General features: G+C 36.2%; 1 protein-coding gene across 1 annotated transcript in view; it reads right to left on the bottom strand.

Moving 5' to 3' along the window:
* Nucleotides 1-20,960, bottom strand: part of TRDN (triadin) — a 108,836-nt gene that overhangs the window by 78,570 nt on the left and 9,306 nt on the right. The gene's annotated exons all lie outside the window — the stretch shown is intronic.

The following is a 20,960-nucleotide window of genomic DNA, read 5'->3' as shown; positions in this document are numbered from 1 at the left end:
TTCTTTTGAAATTGTTTTGTCATCAGAATGTTTAAAAGAAATATAAATATTTTATTACTGAAAAAAGGTTCTTGGACTTTCTGGAAGAAATAGTCACAAACAGGCTTTTTTATTATATGACATTTTTGAGTCTGCCACAAATAGCTACAGGCCTAGGGGAGTGATTGATGAAAGCATAAAATATTATTACCCTCCAAAGGATTGTCTTGTTACGGGCTGTAGGCCAGATTCTCAGGTGATATGATTAAGTGAACTTCCATTGACTTTAATGGAGCTAATGCATCTATGCCACTTGAGGTTTGGCTGGAATTCTGCTGTGAAGGACATGTATCAGTAGGAAGAGAAATACATATATACTTCATTTCATCCCACAGAAATAGAAATTATTTCCGTCTCCAGGATCCTTAAAAGTTGTGAATAAGGTTGTAGGTGATTTTAAATACCTTTGTTTGTGGAATTTTTTATTTAATGAAATAATCTCCTAAGAAACTAGAGTTACAATGGCAAAGTAGACTTGATTGCAGAAAGCATAGGTTTGGTAATAAAAAGCTGGTAGGAAGTTGAATGTTACTCAGCTAAGTGACCAGCTGACACACATTAACTATGTAATGGACAGTAACAGTAGTGACTTAACCTACTTCCTGAGGTACTAAAAATGCTAATTCTGGACACAAACATTAATTCTGCACACAAACCAAAACTATGGTAACTGAAACCTAACTGTATTTGAAAGTTCTGAACTTAATCTGCTTCATAAAATATATTTTGATAACCTAAACAATCTAGGGAGGTCTATTTTTCTCCATTATATACAATAACAATAGTAAAAGTATTCTGAACACAGTTCAAACTAGTAGAAGACCACAGTATCTCCACTTAGTTTGCAATATCTTCTTGCATGTTAGAGTTAAAATCTTCAAAGATATATTACATGTGTTCTTGGTCTAATTGTTGACACCAACTTCCATAAATTAATTTCAATGATTTAAGAGACCCTTGCCCATACAGACATCTAAACTTTCAAGGAATCAGGTGGCACCTGGTTTGTGCAGGTCTTTGCTTTTTGTTTGTCTTCTGTCACTGTTGATGCAATCTATAAAAATGATATTTTCTGTGTGACAGATTTGCTCTGTATGAAGGTAAGCAGATTCAATTTCACTTTTGACATAGAAAATGACAAATAGGCACTGAGAAAATTTTGCTGGAGCTAAGGTACAGGCTGTTGAAGACTTTCCAATATTTACCATCACAATCTCTATTTAGACTCTCTTTGAGAATCACAACATTTATATTCTTAAAGAAATAAAGGAATGAAGAAAGGATAAAATCATTAATATTACCATATATACGTAATTTTCCCTTCCTATTTTGCCCAAACAATTCTTCTGATCCTTATGCTAATGAATAATGGTTTTGTTCTTTCCCTGTAGAATGTTAAAACAATATCCTAATCTGATACTGAAATGCCCCTTTATGCATCTGACAAAAACATAAAATTAGGAAGGACAATTTTGTTAGAAAAGGTTCCCTAATCCTTAATCTGTCATATCTGCTGAGTTTTCAAATTCATGTCTTAATCTGTTCTAGAATTCTTTTTTAAAAAAAATTTATTATGCAGTGCATTGTATTAATGAGTAGTTCCCTTAGGTCTGCCTTTTAATTTTGCTTCTGCACAAGCATCTTGCTTATCAATGCCTTGCCTCAAGCCCTGAAAAACTGCTCTGCTACACAGCAGAGCTGTAAAATCAAAATTGCCATATTACATGTTTTGTGTTACTTATTTGAAATTTGTTCTTATTTATAGAATATTTGTTCTACTCATAAATAATGCCTATCCCCTAGGATAGAATGTATACATTTAAAAAAATATTATAAAACCATCACTGCTTCCATTTCTCCAAACAAAAATTTTAGATCAAACAATTCAGAGCAGGAGGAAAAATCTGCCAAGTGACAACTAAGAATAAAGATCATCTTCCTAAGTCAAATTCAAAATCAATAGCATTTTGTCATCCTTACTGCATACACGATGGAAGTAATTTGTGCATGTAACAGGTCATAAATGACACATTATGCATTTTTCCCCTTGGAGATATCAGTCAGAGTTTATGATGTGTAAGAGAGAATAGAAAGGTACTGTCTCATCTTGACAAATCTGATTAGTACCACAGCATGTCTTCAAGGACATCCTAGTGGCAGATATTTGCAGTTATAATACAAACAATTAAAACTCGATGTGTGTATACAGACATAGACTTATAATTACCAGTCAAAGGATCATTGCTCTAGGTTTGTTGCTATGTAAAAATAGTTCCTTACTGTTTAGTATACCTAACTTTTCAAACTCAGACCACTACACGTCTTCTTTGGTGAAGAAAATAGTAACTGATGATTTATCAATCAGAGCAATGCTGCAGAGACAGAGCTCAAGTATGCTAGAAGGTTATCTATGACAAGCTTTTGGCTGTTGATGTAGTCAAGTCAGATTTCCCTTTAAGAACTTAGGATGTTATACAATAAAATCACTGTCATTACATTCACAGTCATTAAAGTGTGAGTGAACAGTTATTGATTCAAATTTGACTGGAAGTCAAGCTAGGAAAGTACCGTTACACTGCTAGATGTTCCTGATACAGGTGCTTACAGTGTGATTCAGGGGCCTAAGAAAGATTTCCAGTATTGTTTTAAATGCTTTACATTATCAAAAATGTCCTCACAGGACTGGCAGGCAAAATTTAAAGGACAGTAACTTTGGAACTGCCTAAGAAAAAAATCTAGACAGGATGTCCTAAAGCAAATAGAAATTAGATGTTTATGTCCCTAGATACCTATATAAACAAAATTGACATGAGGATTTTATCTGACGACTCCTGAGAAATACATTGCTTGCTGCTACATAATCTCATGTAGGGTGGATTGTATATTGATACCATCACCATTTCATGACTCCAAAATGAAGAGGCAGTAACACTGAGATGATCTCCCTCTCTCCAGAAGCATTCTATTATTGTGGTACCCAAGGTGTTAGCCTCATGTTTTTCTCTGCTTCTTTCTCGCTTTCAGTTGTCTAGGTGCTCTGTTCATTTCTGTCTACTTTCTACCAGTTCTAACTTTCTCTGCAAGTCTTCGGTGATAATATTTATGAAGCTAGCAACAGAGAAAAAGGGGATGTATATACAATATTTTCATCAGTTCAGCCAGCAGTGATTCTCCTTTTTCTCAGAAAAGTGCCAAAGTTAGGCAGAACTCCTGCCCAAGTGGTCAGTGGAGATTCAGGTGCCCAGTGGGGGACTGAGGCACTCAAACAGGCATTTTTGTTGCTTTGAAATCACCTGATGGAGCCTATTGAGTTCTACATTTACAATTAGCAGAGGTCATTCAGCAGCAGGTTAAAATCAGATTGCTGAAATTTCCTAGGTATCCTTGCTGTCTACATAATAAATATTTTCTCCTTTAAGACAAATTTCTGTTTCCATATTACAGCCAGCCTGAATCCAAGTCAGTTTACTTTTGATAAGCACTGTAGTGGATCAGGAGATTCATGAGCAGATCAGTTGTCCCTGCTCTGGGAGAGGCAACATCCATCACAGGAGTGGAGGGTGCAGCTGAAGGCTGCTACAATTTCAGCCATCCAATTTTAATCCACCGCCACATGTCTGCTAGAGCCTCTTGGCACTTTGGGTTGTGATTGGTATTGATTTTCAATGAGGATGGGAACTTAAAAAAGTTATATATATATATTTCTATAAAAAGATTACTCCAGGGATGTATACCTCTGACTGCACATCACAATTTCTCATGCACACAGGACTGCCCCATCAGGTCGCAAATGTCACCTTTACATCAACAGATTGATTTGCTAAATTCCAAACAGCTAAAACTCTGAGATTCTTACTATTCCTCTGGTTTCAGGGTTGTCACTTAGAATACAATCTGAAGACCCATAAGGTCTCGTAAGTATAAATAAACCTTGACAATTGGTGACAACTTTGAGGAGAACACTGTGTGACTTTCAGAATCTAGAGTGAGGTTGTAGTCCTGGCAGCTTAGTAAAATACTCCATGTATTTGTGGACTGAGGCATTATCTCCTTAAAACTTAATAAGTATAGAAGCCCATGGTTAAGGATGGGGACTTGATTTTAGAGTTCAACAGCTACAGCTCCACTACTCTAGTAGAAAAATGCAACAAAACAAAACTAAACATCCAAAATTAATAATTGAACCAATTCTGCTCAGACTCATTCAGGTGAAAAGAGTAATTTTCTCTATATCACTTCATAACTATTTTATGTATAACAATCTTATTCTTCCAATAGGACAAAAAATTAAGTAAAATATTCAGTGTGCGATGTCTTTTTAAGGCTAGGTATATTAAAAGCAGAGGGCTAGTTACAATACTAAAAAAAGAGGTTGTTCACTTTTAAATAATAATATTGTTGCTAGGGCAATGCATTGGGATGTGAGAAACCTCACTGCAGTGTGCTCTAAATGAGAGGGCTGGTAGATTTTGACATGTCTGTTGTATTCCCTAGATGAGCACTCCAGTAAATAGGCTACAGAACATTCTGGATTCAGGTCATTAATGGCTTCTGTTTGACCTATTCCACTTCACTTGGAATATTTAAACACTAATTAAGGAAGCAGGGAAGAGAAAAAATGGCTGTAAAAATTGACACTGGATGTTAAGCACCAGCTCAAGCCTTGGGCTTTAACCTGGTGACCTTATCAACTCAGCACTGTTGGGATCAGGCAGGCAGGAGTCTCAGCCTACAGTAAGCAGGGCACCACAGGGAGAAGAGGACAAGGGATTAGAACCCTTCACTGAAGAAGTGGGCAATGGATATAAGATAATCTGCTGCATTTTTTTCAAACTCAGCACATCACCCTTAGTGAGTCCACAGACCTGCAGGCACCACAATAATCACTCTTTCCCCACATGAGGAAAATTATTTCTACCACAAGAAAGGATTACACCTACACCTGCTGTTCAGGGGATACTTATGCCTGACTGTGACATCCTCCTGTTTCAATATCTCTGCTAGGATTCCTTCTTCTCGGCTTATATGAACATAAAGGAAAAGACAGAATTATTTCCGTGGTCAATAATTGGTACCTTACAATGAATTATTAGTAATAATATTTTTTTCCTAAAGCAACCTAATGACTTTTTTCATGCTTTTTGTCTTGTTTATATATTTATGTGAAAACAAAATGGTGAGCGAGAGGAGACCTTCAGGACTCACTCTATGCACTGAACAGAGAGCCTCTATCATCTTATCTGACCAGTACCAGGGGCCAAAAATGCAGCTACTGGACAAGAACCAACTGAGTGTAGAATATTTCAGAGGAGAAAGAGCAAGAGCGCTGCAGCTGGTAAAAACCTTTTGATCTCTTCCAAATATTGCTAAAGGATGCAATTAAAGTGGATTTAAAACCATTTTCTGTGGAAGATCTGTAGTCCTGCCAAACTTCAATAGGTTAGAAACTCAGCTAGATGCACTAACACAGACCATGACTTCAACTGGACATACATGGAAATAGAGATACGAGACTTTTTCTAACACAGAGAATGTGGTGGGATAGAATGTAAGAAAATATAGCGCAGAAGGCAATCTCACCCTTGAGGAGCTGCAGCTGTACTAATCACCAAAGATTAGCAACAGGCCTGCCCTTAACAGGCCACAGCTGTGTCCAATGAGGATGAGTGATATAAAAGAGTGGGTTAGCTGGCTGAGGAGAGGGTTGAAGTTTGTTGGTTGTGCTGTGAAGGAGTTGGTGCTATGAGGAGCTGTCTATGAGGAATTACTGAGAAGATATGGAACTTTTGCAATAAGATGACAACAAGAGAAGAATCTAGAAACAGGGAAAGACAACGTAAATAGGCAAATTGAGCTTATCTGTGAAAGCTCCTCTCTCTCACTGTTATCTGCAACAGATTGTGAGTAGAACGAGGATCCACGATGCAGCCCAAAAATGGGTGATGAGCAACTAGTGTAGGTCTTCTGAGCATGGACAAGCTTCTACGAGCTTTTGAGCAGAAATGTGAAAATTTTAAGAAAAGCTAGTTTATTTAGAGATGCAGCAGATATCTTCTCTTGAAATTACTAACACTCAGCAATTTCTTCTCTTTGTATCAAATTATATCTCTGTATATATGAATGAACAAAGGCCACTGGAACACCTGAATGGAAAAATAAATAAATGGAGTTTCACAACTGATACCAGAAGTTATGCACTTTTAAATTCATTAAACAATGTACCAAAGTGTTGCTTTACTGTTCATATAATTAAAGTGCAAAGAGAAAAAACCTCTCAACACCTGTGTATATTTACAACTTCTCAGACCTCAAGGTAGTCCTGTTGCAGACTAGAGGCTTAGAAAGCTGTGTCTGGGAATGTATATAAGAGAACATATGCAGATTTATCGGTGACTGATAGTTATAAAAATGTAATTATCTTTATGAAATGTGGAAAACAGGGCTGGAGATTATGCAGCAACCAATTCTACATGACAAAAGAAATAGAATAGATGTTATGGAATATGGAGAAGATGGTGTATGAAAATAAGCTGAATGATTGGATTCAGAAAAGGCACTTATAATTATTATGGTGGTTGGTCTGTGTATGTTTTTAATTTCCTCTTCTGTTATTATATCTGTATTGGTTTTATTTTTGATCAATACAGAACATCTGATAATTTCAGGAAGTAGATGGTATTAATCTTTCTATTCATTGTCCAAGAAATTATGTACACCAATCTTTTCATTTCATCGATTTCAATAAGCAGCTTTTAAAAGAAAAGATACATTCTATCAAGCCATTTCATTATCAAGTCCAAAGAAATTGTGTACTTCATACAGCATCAGTAAATAATGCTAATAGCACTATTATGGAGTGAAAACTAGAAATTCTTAATGCTGTATGCACGTTAGTACATGTGACATGTATTTTGGGATTGTAATAATTGCAGTTGCTTAGGATACTATGGTAGGTTGACCCTGGCTGGATTCGAGGGGCTCCCCAAAGCCATAATACTCATATCCTTCCCTGGACAGGGGATAGAAAATGTAAGAAAAGGCTCATGGGTTGAGATAGGAACAGGACAAAACCAGGCACCAGTTATTGCCATGGGAAAAACAGACTGGACTTACGGAAATTAGTTGAATCAATCACAATTGCTAATTAGAAATATAATCTGAATCTTTCAAACACTCTCTTAATTTCATTTGAGATTTCTCTGCATTGTCCCTGCAGAGTTGCAGGGGGAGAGGGAATGGGGTTTGTGGTCAGTTGGTTCATTGTGTGTTGCATCTCTGCATTTTTTTCCTCAGGGGGAGGACTCGCACTCTTCCCCTTCTCCAGCATGCATCTCTCCCATAGGAGACAATCCTCCAGGAATCACTCCAACCTGATGCCTTCCCGTGGGCTGCAGTTCTTCACAAACTGCTCTAGGGTGGGTCTCTTCTCTGGGGTGCAGTCCTCCAGGAAAAGGCTGCTCCAACACTGATTCCCCAGAGGGTAACATTTCTGCCAGGAGCCGCTCCAGCATAGGATCCCCATGGGCTCACAGCCTCCTGTGTGGGCACACACCTGCTCTGGTGTGGGGTCCTCCAGGGGCTGCAGGTGATTATCTGCTTCCCTGTAGGACTGCAAGGAGCCAGCCTGCCTTACCATGGGCTGCACCTTGGGCTGCAGGTGTCTGGGGCACCTTCTCCTTCATTGACCTTGCAGTCTGCAGAGCTGTTCCTCTCACTCATTCTCTCTTGTCCCTGTGTCTGATTTTTTTTTTAATTTCTCCCCTTCCTAAATATTTTATCTCACAGGTGGTACTCTCATCACCATGGAATCAGTCTTTGCCAGTGGTGAGTCCATTCTGGAGCCATATTGGATCTGTCAAACATGGGGGAGACTTCTGGAAACTTCATCTGCGAACCACCTCTGTATCCTCCTCCACTACCAAAATCTTTCCATGAAAACCCTGTGCAGATACAGTACACTACAATGGGCTGGGTGGAAAAAAGTAAAGGATCTCAGTAGAAAATAACTAATACTAACTAGGAAACCTCCATATCTGTATGGTCAGAAAATTACTTTCCAGTGATGTAAAACAAGGTTGCAGTAGGGACTGGACAACTACATGTAAGAAATAAGGACTTTTGAATACGAAGACACAATCTCTGACTCAGGAATTTTCTTTATTTCATTTCCCTGAATGCTGAGTAAGTATATTGGCAGGGCAGGGTCTAAGCATTTAAAACTTTTTCCTCAACAGTGGCTGCTAAAAAAGACTAGATACTTTCAAACCTTCATTTTCCATCTGCTGAAATTATTTGAATGCATGCATCTGATATTTTTTCCCCCTGAGGACAGCTGTAAAGAATGTCTTTAAAAAACTTTTGTGTATATAAAATATTGGTTGTACCTCATGTAAGACGTTGGCATATGTGGTTAACTCCTTGCCATGCAGATTGAAATGATAGATTTGGACTTTCACTGTACAAAAGGAGTCAGAATTCCCTGAAGGGAATCTGGACTTCACCTCCCTACTGATCAAGGAGAGAAATTCAAACAGTAGCAATAGAGGATGGTTTGTCTAGAAAATCTGAGAGAACAGAATCGGGTAGTAGGGAAGAAATTCTGGGAAGCACAGCTGGAAAAATCAATTTGTATTAGCAACCAGTGTAACTGATAAGAAGATAACAGGAAGATTTTGGAAAGGAAAAAGTGTACATAACTGCAAAAAGGTCTCTTTGCTCCAATCATATTTTCCCTGCAGGAATGAAACTTGTTTTTTCAGGAATGCATCACTGGGTCCTGTTGAAGAAGTATTAATACTGGCTATTGCTTGTTCTGGAATAGAGCCAAGGTACGAAATGTAGAATTAGATAAATTACATATGAATATCTACCTTTTTGTGCAGTTGTCTTGAAACAATCTGAGAACTTCAAGTAGGGGAAGTGAAAACCAGTTTCAGCCAGACCTAAATTACACTGTACTTTAAAATACAATCAGCAGTAAAATAAGTTAACTCCCTCTCAGTTGATATACTTCTAAGCTTTGTCCTCAGAGTGCCTGGTAAGGTCAGCAGATATCTGAAGGATTTAGGTGTCCACATCCCATTGAAAGTTCATACAAAATGAACCCTAAATCACACTAAAAGTTGAACTTCAGAGATTTGGAGCTGAATTTTCATCTTTTCTTACATGTTTGAATTTCATACTCTAGTAGAGCATTGGTGAAACTTCAAATTAAGCAGAAGAAATCTGTCTCATAACTTAGCAAGGAAGTGTAAAAATTTCTTCACTCCAAAATTGCTTCTAAAGAACCTTAGACTGATATGAGATTTAACCTTCTGCTCTTTGGGATTCTTTCCTGTCTGCATATGCATTTCAGCAGGCTTTTATAGTATTCTGATTATTCCAGTACCTCAGACAAAGAAGGCATTAGCAGTAATTAAAAGATCTTCTGTGCTGTTAGTCTTATATGACTGATTGTATTGTGAACCTATCTGTAATAGTTAATACCTGAAATTATTTTAGAAATAATAGTAAGGGAAGACCTGAGTACCAGATTTAAGAGATAACAATTTATTGGGAAATTTTACAGATTTTAATTACAACTATATCACTTTTTGCAATTATTTCTTTAGACCTTTAGACCACAGGAATGAATAAAAATAAAAATAGGATAAATTATTTTATGAAATCAAAGCTGGAGGATGTGCAGTTGATAGTAACAAGAGAAATGTAATTCACTGCAGTTTAAAATAGATACTAAGATATGGAAAAGAGACACTGAGCTGCTTCCTTTCCAAAAGGCACCAGATTTCACCTTTTCATGATCTGAAACTGGAAATTTACATTTTTCTCTTCTAAGTAGCTCTTCAGTTTGATACGTTTTACATTGTCTTAGGAATGTGATTCTTTAAAAAATCAAATGTTTCATTTCTAGCTTCTCAGTATGCAGATGAGATAAGAACGCAACTGAATTCTGAACACTCAAACTAGCAGCAGCCTGAAAAATCCACTATTTGTTTGGTTCCACACCCAAATTTTTTTATTGATCTGTACAAATACCTTCCTTTCTTTGGAAATAATTGGTGCTCTGAAACAGTAAAAAGTTTTACCTTCCTGTTCATCTTAGCAACCTGACATTTCAGAAAGAGATGCCAAAGGGATATTTAGACACACTTCTGAGTTGATATAAGCTGAGAGGTACATCTTATCTTTTAAAATGTCAAAATGAAAGTTGGAGAAAAACGATTGCCATTTATCTCTAAATAGCAGTAGACCTTCTGAAGCAACCGCGCTGTGTGCAGTTCCCTTGTTATTACATTTTGGAAACTCAACTTTACACATCCTTGAAATATTCAGAAGGGATTAGAAAAAAACCATTGACTTATTTTTTATTGTTGAAAAAAAATTAATCTGTTCTCATCTGTAAAATTATGACAATCCTAATAAATAATGAAACTTACTAGAATAAATAGTAAGTTCCACACACTTATCTTCATTCTGGACAAGTCTACCAGTATAAAGAAACTCTATGAAGACAATTGAAGATCTTTATTTCCTCTGATGGAACTACTATTTTCTCTCAAATGAGTGTATTGAGGAATATTTAATATGATTATTTGCTTGATTTCTTTTATTTCAAGCGAACATGGCCCTGAGGGTTGGACCAATTTTATATGACTTAATGTACTGGCATTTACAGATTCTGAAAACAAAAGTAGTTCTAACAATAATTTACTATACTCTGCGAGTTATGGTGCAAGTCTGACAAGTCTTCCATATGGAGCTACCCAGTCACTACAGCACTCAAATCTGGAGTTCAACATGTGCATAGTTTAAATGTATATACTCATAAAACATACTGAGTAAACATGGCTGCAGGTCATTTACCAGAGACAGAAGATAAAGGTATGTTTGGCAAACAACAGAGTTTGCAATGGTAAGTTATATAGTACATATATATACATACACAGAGAGAGAAAACTTTGTTAAAAATTGGGGGAAAAAATTCTCATCTGACAGAAGGGGAAAACTATAATAAGTTCTTGTGGCAAGTTAGTCATCTATGTTACTGTTAGGTCTCACCTGTGAATGGCAATTTGCAACTACATTATAGGTCATCCTGTCTGTGAGAGAGAAAACGGAAAGCAAGTTGCTGAAGAGAACTTATGTTGCTTACAAAATAGTATAACCAATTTCTCAAGAGACAGTAGTTAGCTATAGTAAACAGATGAACCAAGGCCTATTTCTGTCAGGGAGTTATTTTCAAATAAATGCAGGAGTACTCCATCTGTATACTTACAGAATAGCTAAAGGCAAGCCCATTACATAGGCACCTAAAATACTAGGGAAATTAGGCTTTCTGAAACTTGATTTTAAAGTTATTTTTCTATCCTATTCCTATCCTATTTTATATCCTAATATATAAATCCAAAACTATTTCTGATGTGCTCTTTGTATTCAGTGTAAGAAGAGAATTCTAGGAAGCAGTGGCAATCATAGAAATGGTTCATCTGAAGACTTTGAGTTTGGGTTGGTTTATTTTTTTTTCTTCTGTTTTTGGTCTGAAAAAATCCTTTGGCAAATATTCTTTCAATTTTAGGACACGAGGGATCTTAAACTGACACAGAGGAATAGAATTCAGCATTTAGGTAAAAAATTAGTGTGTCTCATCATTTTGTTTTTGCAATAACAATTCCTAAAGTTGTAATTTGAAGTGGAAGTTTAACCTTGATAGATTAAATTAACAATATCATTCATCCCTAATCTTTATTTGGAAAAAGGCATGATCCCTAAGGGCAGCTGAGACATGTAGGATATGCTGTCACAGTGAGAACAGTTGATCTTTGTTGAGGGTTCATATTCACAACACACCTGTCATCTAACATGTATTCTGAAATCTTCAAGAGCTGAGAAATCCTTACACTGTTTTAAAAAGTTTTATTTAATAGAATGTTATGCCAGATGATCACACCTTAGAAGAAAATTTTATTTCAAATCAATATTTTTGAGACTCATTCCTGAACCAGCTACCATAATTTAGCCATATTTTAATCAATTTTACTCAGGATTATACTCTGAACAAGTTTTGGAATGTGTGAAAAACTTTTCAATGTAAGTTTAATGAGAAAAATCACTACATGAATGTTCATGCACAGGTACAGAGCCCTAGGCACCTTTTCTCTTTTCTCCCTATGCAGATGTTTTTGTGGAATCTCCTGTACACACTGAAAAAACCAAGAAAATTCAGGATTCTTTGAAGGCTACCTGAGGAAAAAACAGAATTCCTTCAGTAACTGTATCCATTCTCTGCATGCTTCCTCTTGCCAGCCCAAATCAGTCAACACCTCTCTGCAGAATGAGGTCATGATTAGGTTTTAGAAATTGTTAGCAACATCTGAGTTTTAGCCACAAGTAAATTAACAACAAATGAGTCTATTACTGAATCTGTCTTGTACCCATACCTAAGTCCAGAGACCGTATAATATGGCTAATTTCCACACTGTTACATTCCAAAAGAATAAAAAAGGCAAAATAGTTCTTTAGAAACATAATGAATAACCTAAAGGTTGGTTTAGGGACTCATGTATCTGTGACCTGGCTATCAGGTCCCAAACCCATTTATTATGGGGGGATAGAGATTTACAATTTGAATTTTCCTATCACACCTCTTCTGATCTCAGCAGAGTAAGGAAGATATTATAATAAAGACCTCAACAGAACACATAAATATGAAATTTGGTTCTCTAACTTATTCCAGTGATAAATGCAAGAAGTGATTACCTGGCTACATTATTTGTCTCCAAAAATTGAGCCAATACTTATAATAATGCCTAGAAATATTCCCCATTAGGAAGTGAGATATTCATGTGGCATTTAAAATAAAATTTGAAATAATGGGAAAATCTGGATTTGAATCTATGCACAGGTAAGTACAGTTTCACAGCTCTCCACTCCTACTTGGCAAAAGAAACTATGGAATGCAAATTCAGATTTTGGGTGTCTGTTATGAAGTTTTCTTGCAAAAATGAGTGCTTGAAAAGGAACACTTTGATGTGTGCCCCTAAAAGGCTATTTGTTTCATTTCTAAACTATGAGTCATGTTCCAATTTCTATGTCAACTCTAACTTGAAATGCCATCTAAGTGGCATGATAGCCATGGAAATATGCATAGAACATATAAAGAAATGCAAGTTTACCAAGGTACTCTTTTTTTTGGTGCATATTATAGGGCGGATATTCTCTTTGCTTAGTCTTTTCTGGTGTATAATAGTGGTTTTATAAAACTTTTGTGATTTAGAGAGAAAGAATTGGCAGAGTTATCAATGGATTATTACAGTTCAAGGTTTTCCTGTTTCCTGCAAAAGATGCTAACTCAATTTTCCATCTGATGGAGTAGCTACAAATCCCAAATTAATTTTTTTCAAGTATATATGCCATAACAGTATTATTAATCTTCATATAAACAAATGAAAAAAACCTAGATTTTTTCACTAAGAAAAAACTTATGAATAGTGCTACAGAACAAATTCTTAATGTTGTGAGTATATCCATTTTTTCAGTATAAATTTACTGAATTATAAAAAACCAACTTTTTCTCTATGCCTTTGAAAATGTGAAAATTTATCCATATAAAAGATATAATCAAGGAGGATGTTTTTAGTATGGGATTTAGGCCTCAGGAGAGGAAAAAAAATTAGATCTATGGTTTAGTTATTAAGTGTCTCAGAGAAGTGCCATCTTAATTTTGAACATTATTAACATGAAAGTTTTACTTGTAGGCTAACAGTCCTTTATATTTTATGAAAAGTCCTTATTCAGTGACAGATAAAAATATTCTCCCAATGAAAAGATTCCTAAAGCAGAACATGAGTTATTTTAAAAATCTATCCACACAGACTATGTCTAAAATATTTCTTTACCCTACTTGCATTAAGCTTCTAAACAAATAACCTAAACCAGGAAGAATACATTAATTATAAGCTTATGTGCAGTAAAAATTGTCTACTGAGAGACATATTTGTAAAATTATCTTAGTATAAGGTTCCAAATTCTAGAAAAGAAATTCAAACTACACATTCTTGTGCAGAGCATAGAATCAGAGAATCCTTTAGGTTGGAAAAGACCTTTTAAGATTATCTAGAGCCTAGCCATTAAGTCTGAGGACTGCCAGGGCCATCACTAGACTGTGTTCCCTAGTGCCACATCTTTTAAAGACCTCCGGGAATGGTGACTCCACCATTTCTCTGGGCAACATGTTCCAGTACTTAACCTTGCTTCCCATGAAGAATTTTTTTCCTAATATCCAACCTAAATCTCATCTGGCAAAGCTTAAGGCCATTTCCTCTCATCCCATTGCTTTTTACTTGGGAGAAAAGAGCTGACCCCACCTGGCTACAGCCTCCTTTTAGATGGTTGTAAAGAGCAATAAGGTCTCCCCTGAGCCCCCTTTTCTCCAGGCTAAATAACCCCCAGTTGCCTCAGATGCTCCTCATAAGGCTTGTGCTCTAGAGTCTTTAACAGCATAGAATGTTGCAAATTTATCAATCATTTTAATTGACTCTTATTGCACTTTTCTAGTCAACATTGGCATAAAAATGAAAAAAAAAAGCGTTGAAATGTCTGAATTCCTCTTTCTGGGCAACTCACTGCCGTATGTATGGATGCGGAATCCATTTCCTTACTTTTTTGGAATGTGAATTCTTCTGAAGTTCATAGCTCTTGCAGTTACTGTCTAATGTTAGACATAGGGTTCAGCCTAATTTGGCAGTGGAAGACTAATTACCATGAAAGACCTCAGTAGAGCAGTACTCGGTGATATGAGAAGAAAAACTTTCCACTTGTTTTAATGGCATGATCAGTCCTGAAAGCTTTCATAATGTTAAAGCATTGCCTCAGTACAGTTCAAAAAATTTTATTTCAAGTTAATAAAAAAGCCACCATCTTGAGGAGGCCCCTCAATGTTATTATTGCTAACTGGAACTGAAAGTGAGCTACATCAAGGAAAAATTTTGACCTGGTTGGAATGGTAGTTTCCTTATTACTTCCCATGGATTCTAAATCAACTAATCTTTAGCATCTGCTGTAAACATGCACAAAGTCATCACAAAAACATTCAGCCATGCTTCACGAGCTGTAACACCTCCCCACATTCTCTGTAGAGCAGATCCATATAGCTTCAGTATTCCTAGCCCACAGTAACAGCAGGTGCTGCAAAGTTTCCACCCAGCTTGAGCGCCTTGCGTGAGCAACAGACGCTTGCAGGACCTCTATAATGTTCCTGGCATCTTGCCTTGACCTTCCTGACTTCGTGCTTTTCTCTCTGACTGTTGGTGGGATAGGAGAAGACAAGAACAAAGTTGCATACCTATGCCTGAAGTTCAATCATGAAAAGGATATTTATGCATACTTGTCCTAATTTTGTCCCAATGGTTTCTGTCTGACAGAAAATTCCTTTTGTTTTGTACAGATGAAATAGAGATGGTAGCTGGTATTGTTTCCCAAACAACCTGTCCTATGTTCACAAGTTTTCTAATTAGGCTCAAACTTGTCCATATAAACACAATGTTCTCTTTTTGACTAACTCTTCACATAGTCTGATGTCATATTCAAATTGTGGAATTGTATTTTGTGTATTTTTATAGATCTTCAAATCTGGATTTGGATTTAGTTGCCCCTAGTCTTCTAATATTTATCTCCCCTCCAGTTCATGCTCCTTGCAAAGCTGTATTATTTTCATTCTGAGAAAAAGAAGCAATGGGAATCTCCTAACTTCTGGCTTACTGCTCCTCTACATTAAACATAACACAGGCTTCCCATGATTGTAGTTGTCTCCTTCAGTTTTGTTTGGGTTTTTTAAAGCTTTTTCTACACATTCAACATATGTATAAAGTTCCTCAAACATTTCCTGCTTGGATTTTAAGAATACCTAAGCTGCTGCTACTTTCTAATTTCAGGAAACTTTCAAGAAATTGTCTGATATTTCTTTAGTATTAGTACAGCAGTTTCAACTCATAACTTTGCCAGTATAATGAAAAGACATAGAGATGTCCTCTGCAGCAGAAGTTGATGGTCCTTTCTAAATTTTTAATAAAGCTTTTGAGAGTGACTTAGTAATTCTGCCTACATGTTTGCAAGATTTTGCTGGCTGTTATATTCTAGTCAAAGGCATATTCATCATCTAACCTTTCTTTATTAATTTCCTTTTCTATTATATCAATAGAGTGCAGCTTCAGCTGTAATAATGTAACTGCTAATAAATAAAAAATGCGTACTTTCACATCTATTGAAAATTAGCACTTATTTTACAGTCAATATTTTAGCCTTACAGCTTACATTTACTGTATTCTTATGGTCATGTAACTGATAATCTTCCTCTCACTAACACAATCCATGCCCTCAGAGCTATAATACATTCACAATGCTGTTAAACTCTTATGGTGGAAGACAAGAAAACAAACAAGATGTATCTAATATAATTAAATGAGTAATAATGAGTAGCATTCACAATATGAAATAAAGGAAGGCCTAAAGACATTGTACTAATTGTTTTTCTGGGTAAGATAGTGCTTTATTTATCTTAGGCCAAGTGTTGTGTAGGAAGTGTGGAATAAATTCTATAGGATATTCTTAAAGAACTTTACTTACATACTGCACAGCATCCTGTGCATTCCTCAGGACCTGAACAGGCCGGGTACTTCTGACAGGTAAGTGGAGAAAAGCTTAAGTGTTTTTATGGCTCTTACATCATTGGAAAATGTGACAATAAGACATCAGCCTCGCATATAACTGAACCTGAACAGCAGTCCAGATCAACAGTTTGTTTTTGTTCATCTTGCTGATCAGGGCAGGAGCAGTATTCATTTTTAAGGGACATCCATGAGATATGTGTTATAAGAGAGAACTGTAACATTTTCCCTGACCACATATAGGCATGCATAGGTTAGGTGGTCTTCACTCCATTTGCAAATGTTCAGACCTGGAGCACTACAACATGAGAAGTCTCATTGGTATTTACACTTCAGAGGGTGCTATTCCCTAGTAAAACACTATGCAAGTGGACATAGAAGACCGTGGACATCAAGGGCTTGTTAAAGTCACAATTCCCATGATCAAGTATCGAAAATGTTGATAACCAGTCTGCATCACATACCAGCTTTAGTCAGGAGCTACTATTTTCAGAAAGAAATATAGATTAAAAAGAATTAGATTGCTGAAGCATTTGCAGATTCATATAGTGGATATTTTGGCAGGTAACTTTTATACAGAATAAATTCTGATGATACCTTCAGAAACATACAGACATTAAAATGATATTTGTACAAGAGATCCACAGAAAATTAATAGTCTGTATGTTTGGAAGTTCACGTTATTAATATCTATGACCAAAAAAAGGTCTTCATTAAATTCTGGTTATAAAATAACTGAAGAATAAAATAATTTACTATTTCCTTATCTTCCCTATTCATGATCCTGGCATTCAAATAAATTGTAAAGCTAAAACAAAAGCTATGTTTCTTCAACCAAAAGTAAATCAGAAAGGTACTAAATGTTAATAAAAGACTCAAAATATGTGCTTTTTCACATGGAATATGTGCTGTTCTTTTTCAGCTGATGAGACAGCACTACAGTTCTAGTTCTAGTCAAAGTGATTCAATCACTGTGAGAATAAAAGGTAATATTTCTATATTTAATGTGGCAGGAAACCTTGATTCTTTCAATTAAAATAGTGAAAGGCATGAAAGAAGTAGAACGATTGAAAGCCATCATAGATAGTCCTGACTGTGTCTGAAAACAAGTGAATCTTTTCCAAAACCAAATTCAGAGTTTCAGCAAATTGCATGCAGACAACATTCATTAAAGGTCTATGTAAGTGCATCTACTTTTTGAAGACTTACATAATTAGGCAAAGTGAAATTATTCTCTACAAAAACCTTAAAGACAACAAGGATTTTGTTATTAGTAGTAGCAACAAAGGCTATTTCAAAGGCGTTGACTGGAAATATTCAATGAGTAGGCAAATGTAAAAGAGTTTACAGTAAATACCAAAAGTGGAATAAAAATAGGACCAAGATAAGACAAAAGCTTTGAATGTTATCTTCAAGAATTGGAGTATAGAGAATGCATTCTGTGAAAGCTGAATATATTAGCTGAGTTTTTATTCCCACTAACTTGAATCAGTTCATCTATGGGAAGGTGGGTTTCGCTTGTGTATTCCTTAGAGACAACTGAAAAAAAGAAAATTGTTTTAGTGAGGAAACTACCGAGACAGCTATTATATTAAAACATGCTTTCAAAAAACCCTGAAGTTTCTGAATTTTACAATATGCTTCTGCAACCTAAACTTTAAGACTGGGTGCAGTTCTTCTGTGAAGAGCACGAAGTCTGAAGATTTTAACACCTTAATCTCTCTGTCTGCAGAATACACAGCATATTCTGATTTAAAATGTGTTAATGTAGCTCATGCTTATTTCATATTTACTCAATTAAAGTATACCCTAAAAGAGAAGGAGCTTTGGTATTGCTTGGAAGAGAAGTGAAAAGAAGAATATCGTGTACAAACAGGACTTCATAGGCTTTTGTAAACACTCATTTTTTTAGCACATTTTATTATTTTCTTTGTTTTAGTACCCACTATTGTGCAAAAGAAGAAAATCTATTGATATTTTTTTGGGGTTTGTTGCTTGGCTGGATTTTTTTGCAGATCAGAGATTGATTTCCATTTTACACAGCAAACTACAAGCTGTTCACCAGGCAACTGAGAAAATGAGTAGCCAGGGTGGGAAGAAAATCCAAATTTTTTGAGGACTTACAAGCTTTCATTTCACTATTTCTTTCTAAACTTTAACACTGGGACCTAATATTAATCATAACTATTTTTATGTCCTGTGTGCCCACAAGACCCAGAATTCAGACTTCTGCAGAATTTTTTTGCAAATGTTGTACAGGAGAAGAGGAAAAGTTTCCCTTCCAGCATTTTTGCATAAACATAGAAAAACAGGGAGATGTGGAATTGGCTGAAAATTAGATTTCTGTGCCGAAACAGGCACATGTTATAAGGTGCTTTTTTGTTCTTAGTTAAATAGTTTCACCTGAAGAACAGCTGCTTCCTCCAGTGGGACCAGACTGACACTGGAATTGCTCCAATGCAACCAATGCACATCTGTTTTCAAAAGAAGATGTAATTCATATCTGCCTACCTGGGCATTTTCAGGGGAAGATGAAGCATCTGGAAGTTAAAATTGTATTCACATTTGAGAAATGCCAAGAATATGTAAACAGCTTGATGAAAGAATAGAGGGGAAAGTGGCAGAATCTGCAGATACAAGGAATCAATGATTACAACTTCACGATATTTGCAAATAAATATTCTGCATTCACAGCTCCTAGAGTCTCAATACCATAGAGACAACAATGGAGCGGGTTAGTTAAAATTTTGTATAAATTTTGCAATATCTAAGACAAATTTCTGCTATGCTGAAAAACCATTTCAGAATATTAAAATTTTTGATATTTGATAATAAACTCAAAAACACTGTAACTACAAGAACTAAGAAGCACTGTGTTTCCTGTTCTGCTTGAAGTAGCACTGATTTGAGATGGCAGAAATAAGATATAATAGACAGGATGATTAATGGGAGTACATAAGTTGGGGAAAGTGAGGCATGAAGGTGGGTTGGAGAGGTGTGTGCCTGTGGGGAGCACCAGCTCAGCTTCCCGCTTCCTTGCACCTGGGGACATGGGACCACCACAGCCATCCAGCACTGAAAGGAGAGGCATCCCGCAGCAAATGGCTCTGGTAGGGAGTAGTGAGGAATCTCATAGATTGTGAAGCCTACCAGATGTGGTCATCTCCAGGAGAATGAAGAGTGCAGTAATCACTTTTCTTTTTCTTTGTGTTACTCCTGTGAAAAACCCAGTTATTGAGCAGAAAATGTAAAGCGTGATTTAGATATCAGAACAGTGCAAGTAAGCACTAAAACTATTCTACAGAATTTAATCGCAGAATCATTTAGGCTTAAGATCTCTGAGATCGAGTTCCAACTTTGATCACCACCTTGACAACTAGACCATGGCACTGGTTGTCATGTCCAGTTTTTTCTTCTTCCAGGGTGACTCCACCACCTCCCTGCGCAATCCATTCCAATGTATTACAATTCTTTCCATGAAGAAATTCTCCTGAAGTCCAGCTTGTACCTCCCCTGGTGCAGCTAGAGGCTATCGCTTCTTGCCCTGTCACTTGTTGCCTGGGAGGAGAGGCAGAATCCCATCTCACTACAGCCTCTTCTCAGGAAGAGAGAGATAAGGTCTCCCCAGGACCTCCTTTTCTCTAGGCAAGGGAGGGTGCTTTTGGACAGTTATGTAGTTTAGCATTCACTTTAGTAGCACATTGAAGCTTAAAATAATTACAAAAAAGATTTAATTCTGTAAAATATATAGGAAATCAAAGAATCTTTAAATTATTTTAGGATTCTAGTGTAAAGACTGCTTCCAGCTGCATGAAGTAAAGTCATTGGACCAATGTAGCCCTGACCTAAGCACTACCACAGGGGAAAAAAATTAGAGATTCAGTGTCACTTTATAGTCCTGACAGCCTCCACAGATGTGCCTTTATTTCTGATCCATACTTAGAATGACATACTGAAGAGTGGATAGCAACACTGTTGTAATAGTTAATTTCACAACTGACTTTCCCTTTTGAGAAACTGCCCTTGGCATTCACAGTATGAAATGCATTTGCCTATCCTGATTGATGAATTAAACAATGGCAAATATATGCTTAAAATAAATTTTCTATTAATTAGTTTTTAAGACAAAATCCTAGTTCACATCACTGTTTTCTCTCTATAGTTAAAATTATCTCAATTCATTAACACTGGCAAAATTGCTGTTTCCCCTTCCCAATGCACTAATATCTGCATATGCACACTTTTATTCATATTTAA

Source organism: Camarhynchus parvulus, chromosome 3 (assembly GCF_901933205.1).
Source record: "Camarhynchus parvulus chromosome 3, STF_HiC, whole genome shotgun sequence".
NCBI lineage: Eukaryota > Metazoa > Chordata > Aves > Passeriformes > Thraupidae > Camarhynchus > Camarhynchus parvulus.
The sequence above is the reverse complement of the archived record's forward strand: the minus strand, read 5'-3'. Positions and strand labels throughout refer to the sequence as shown.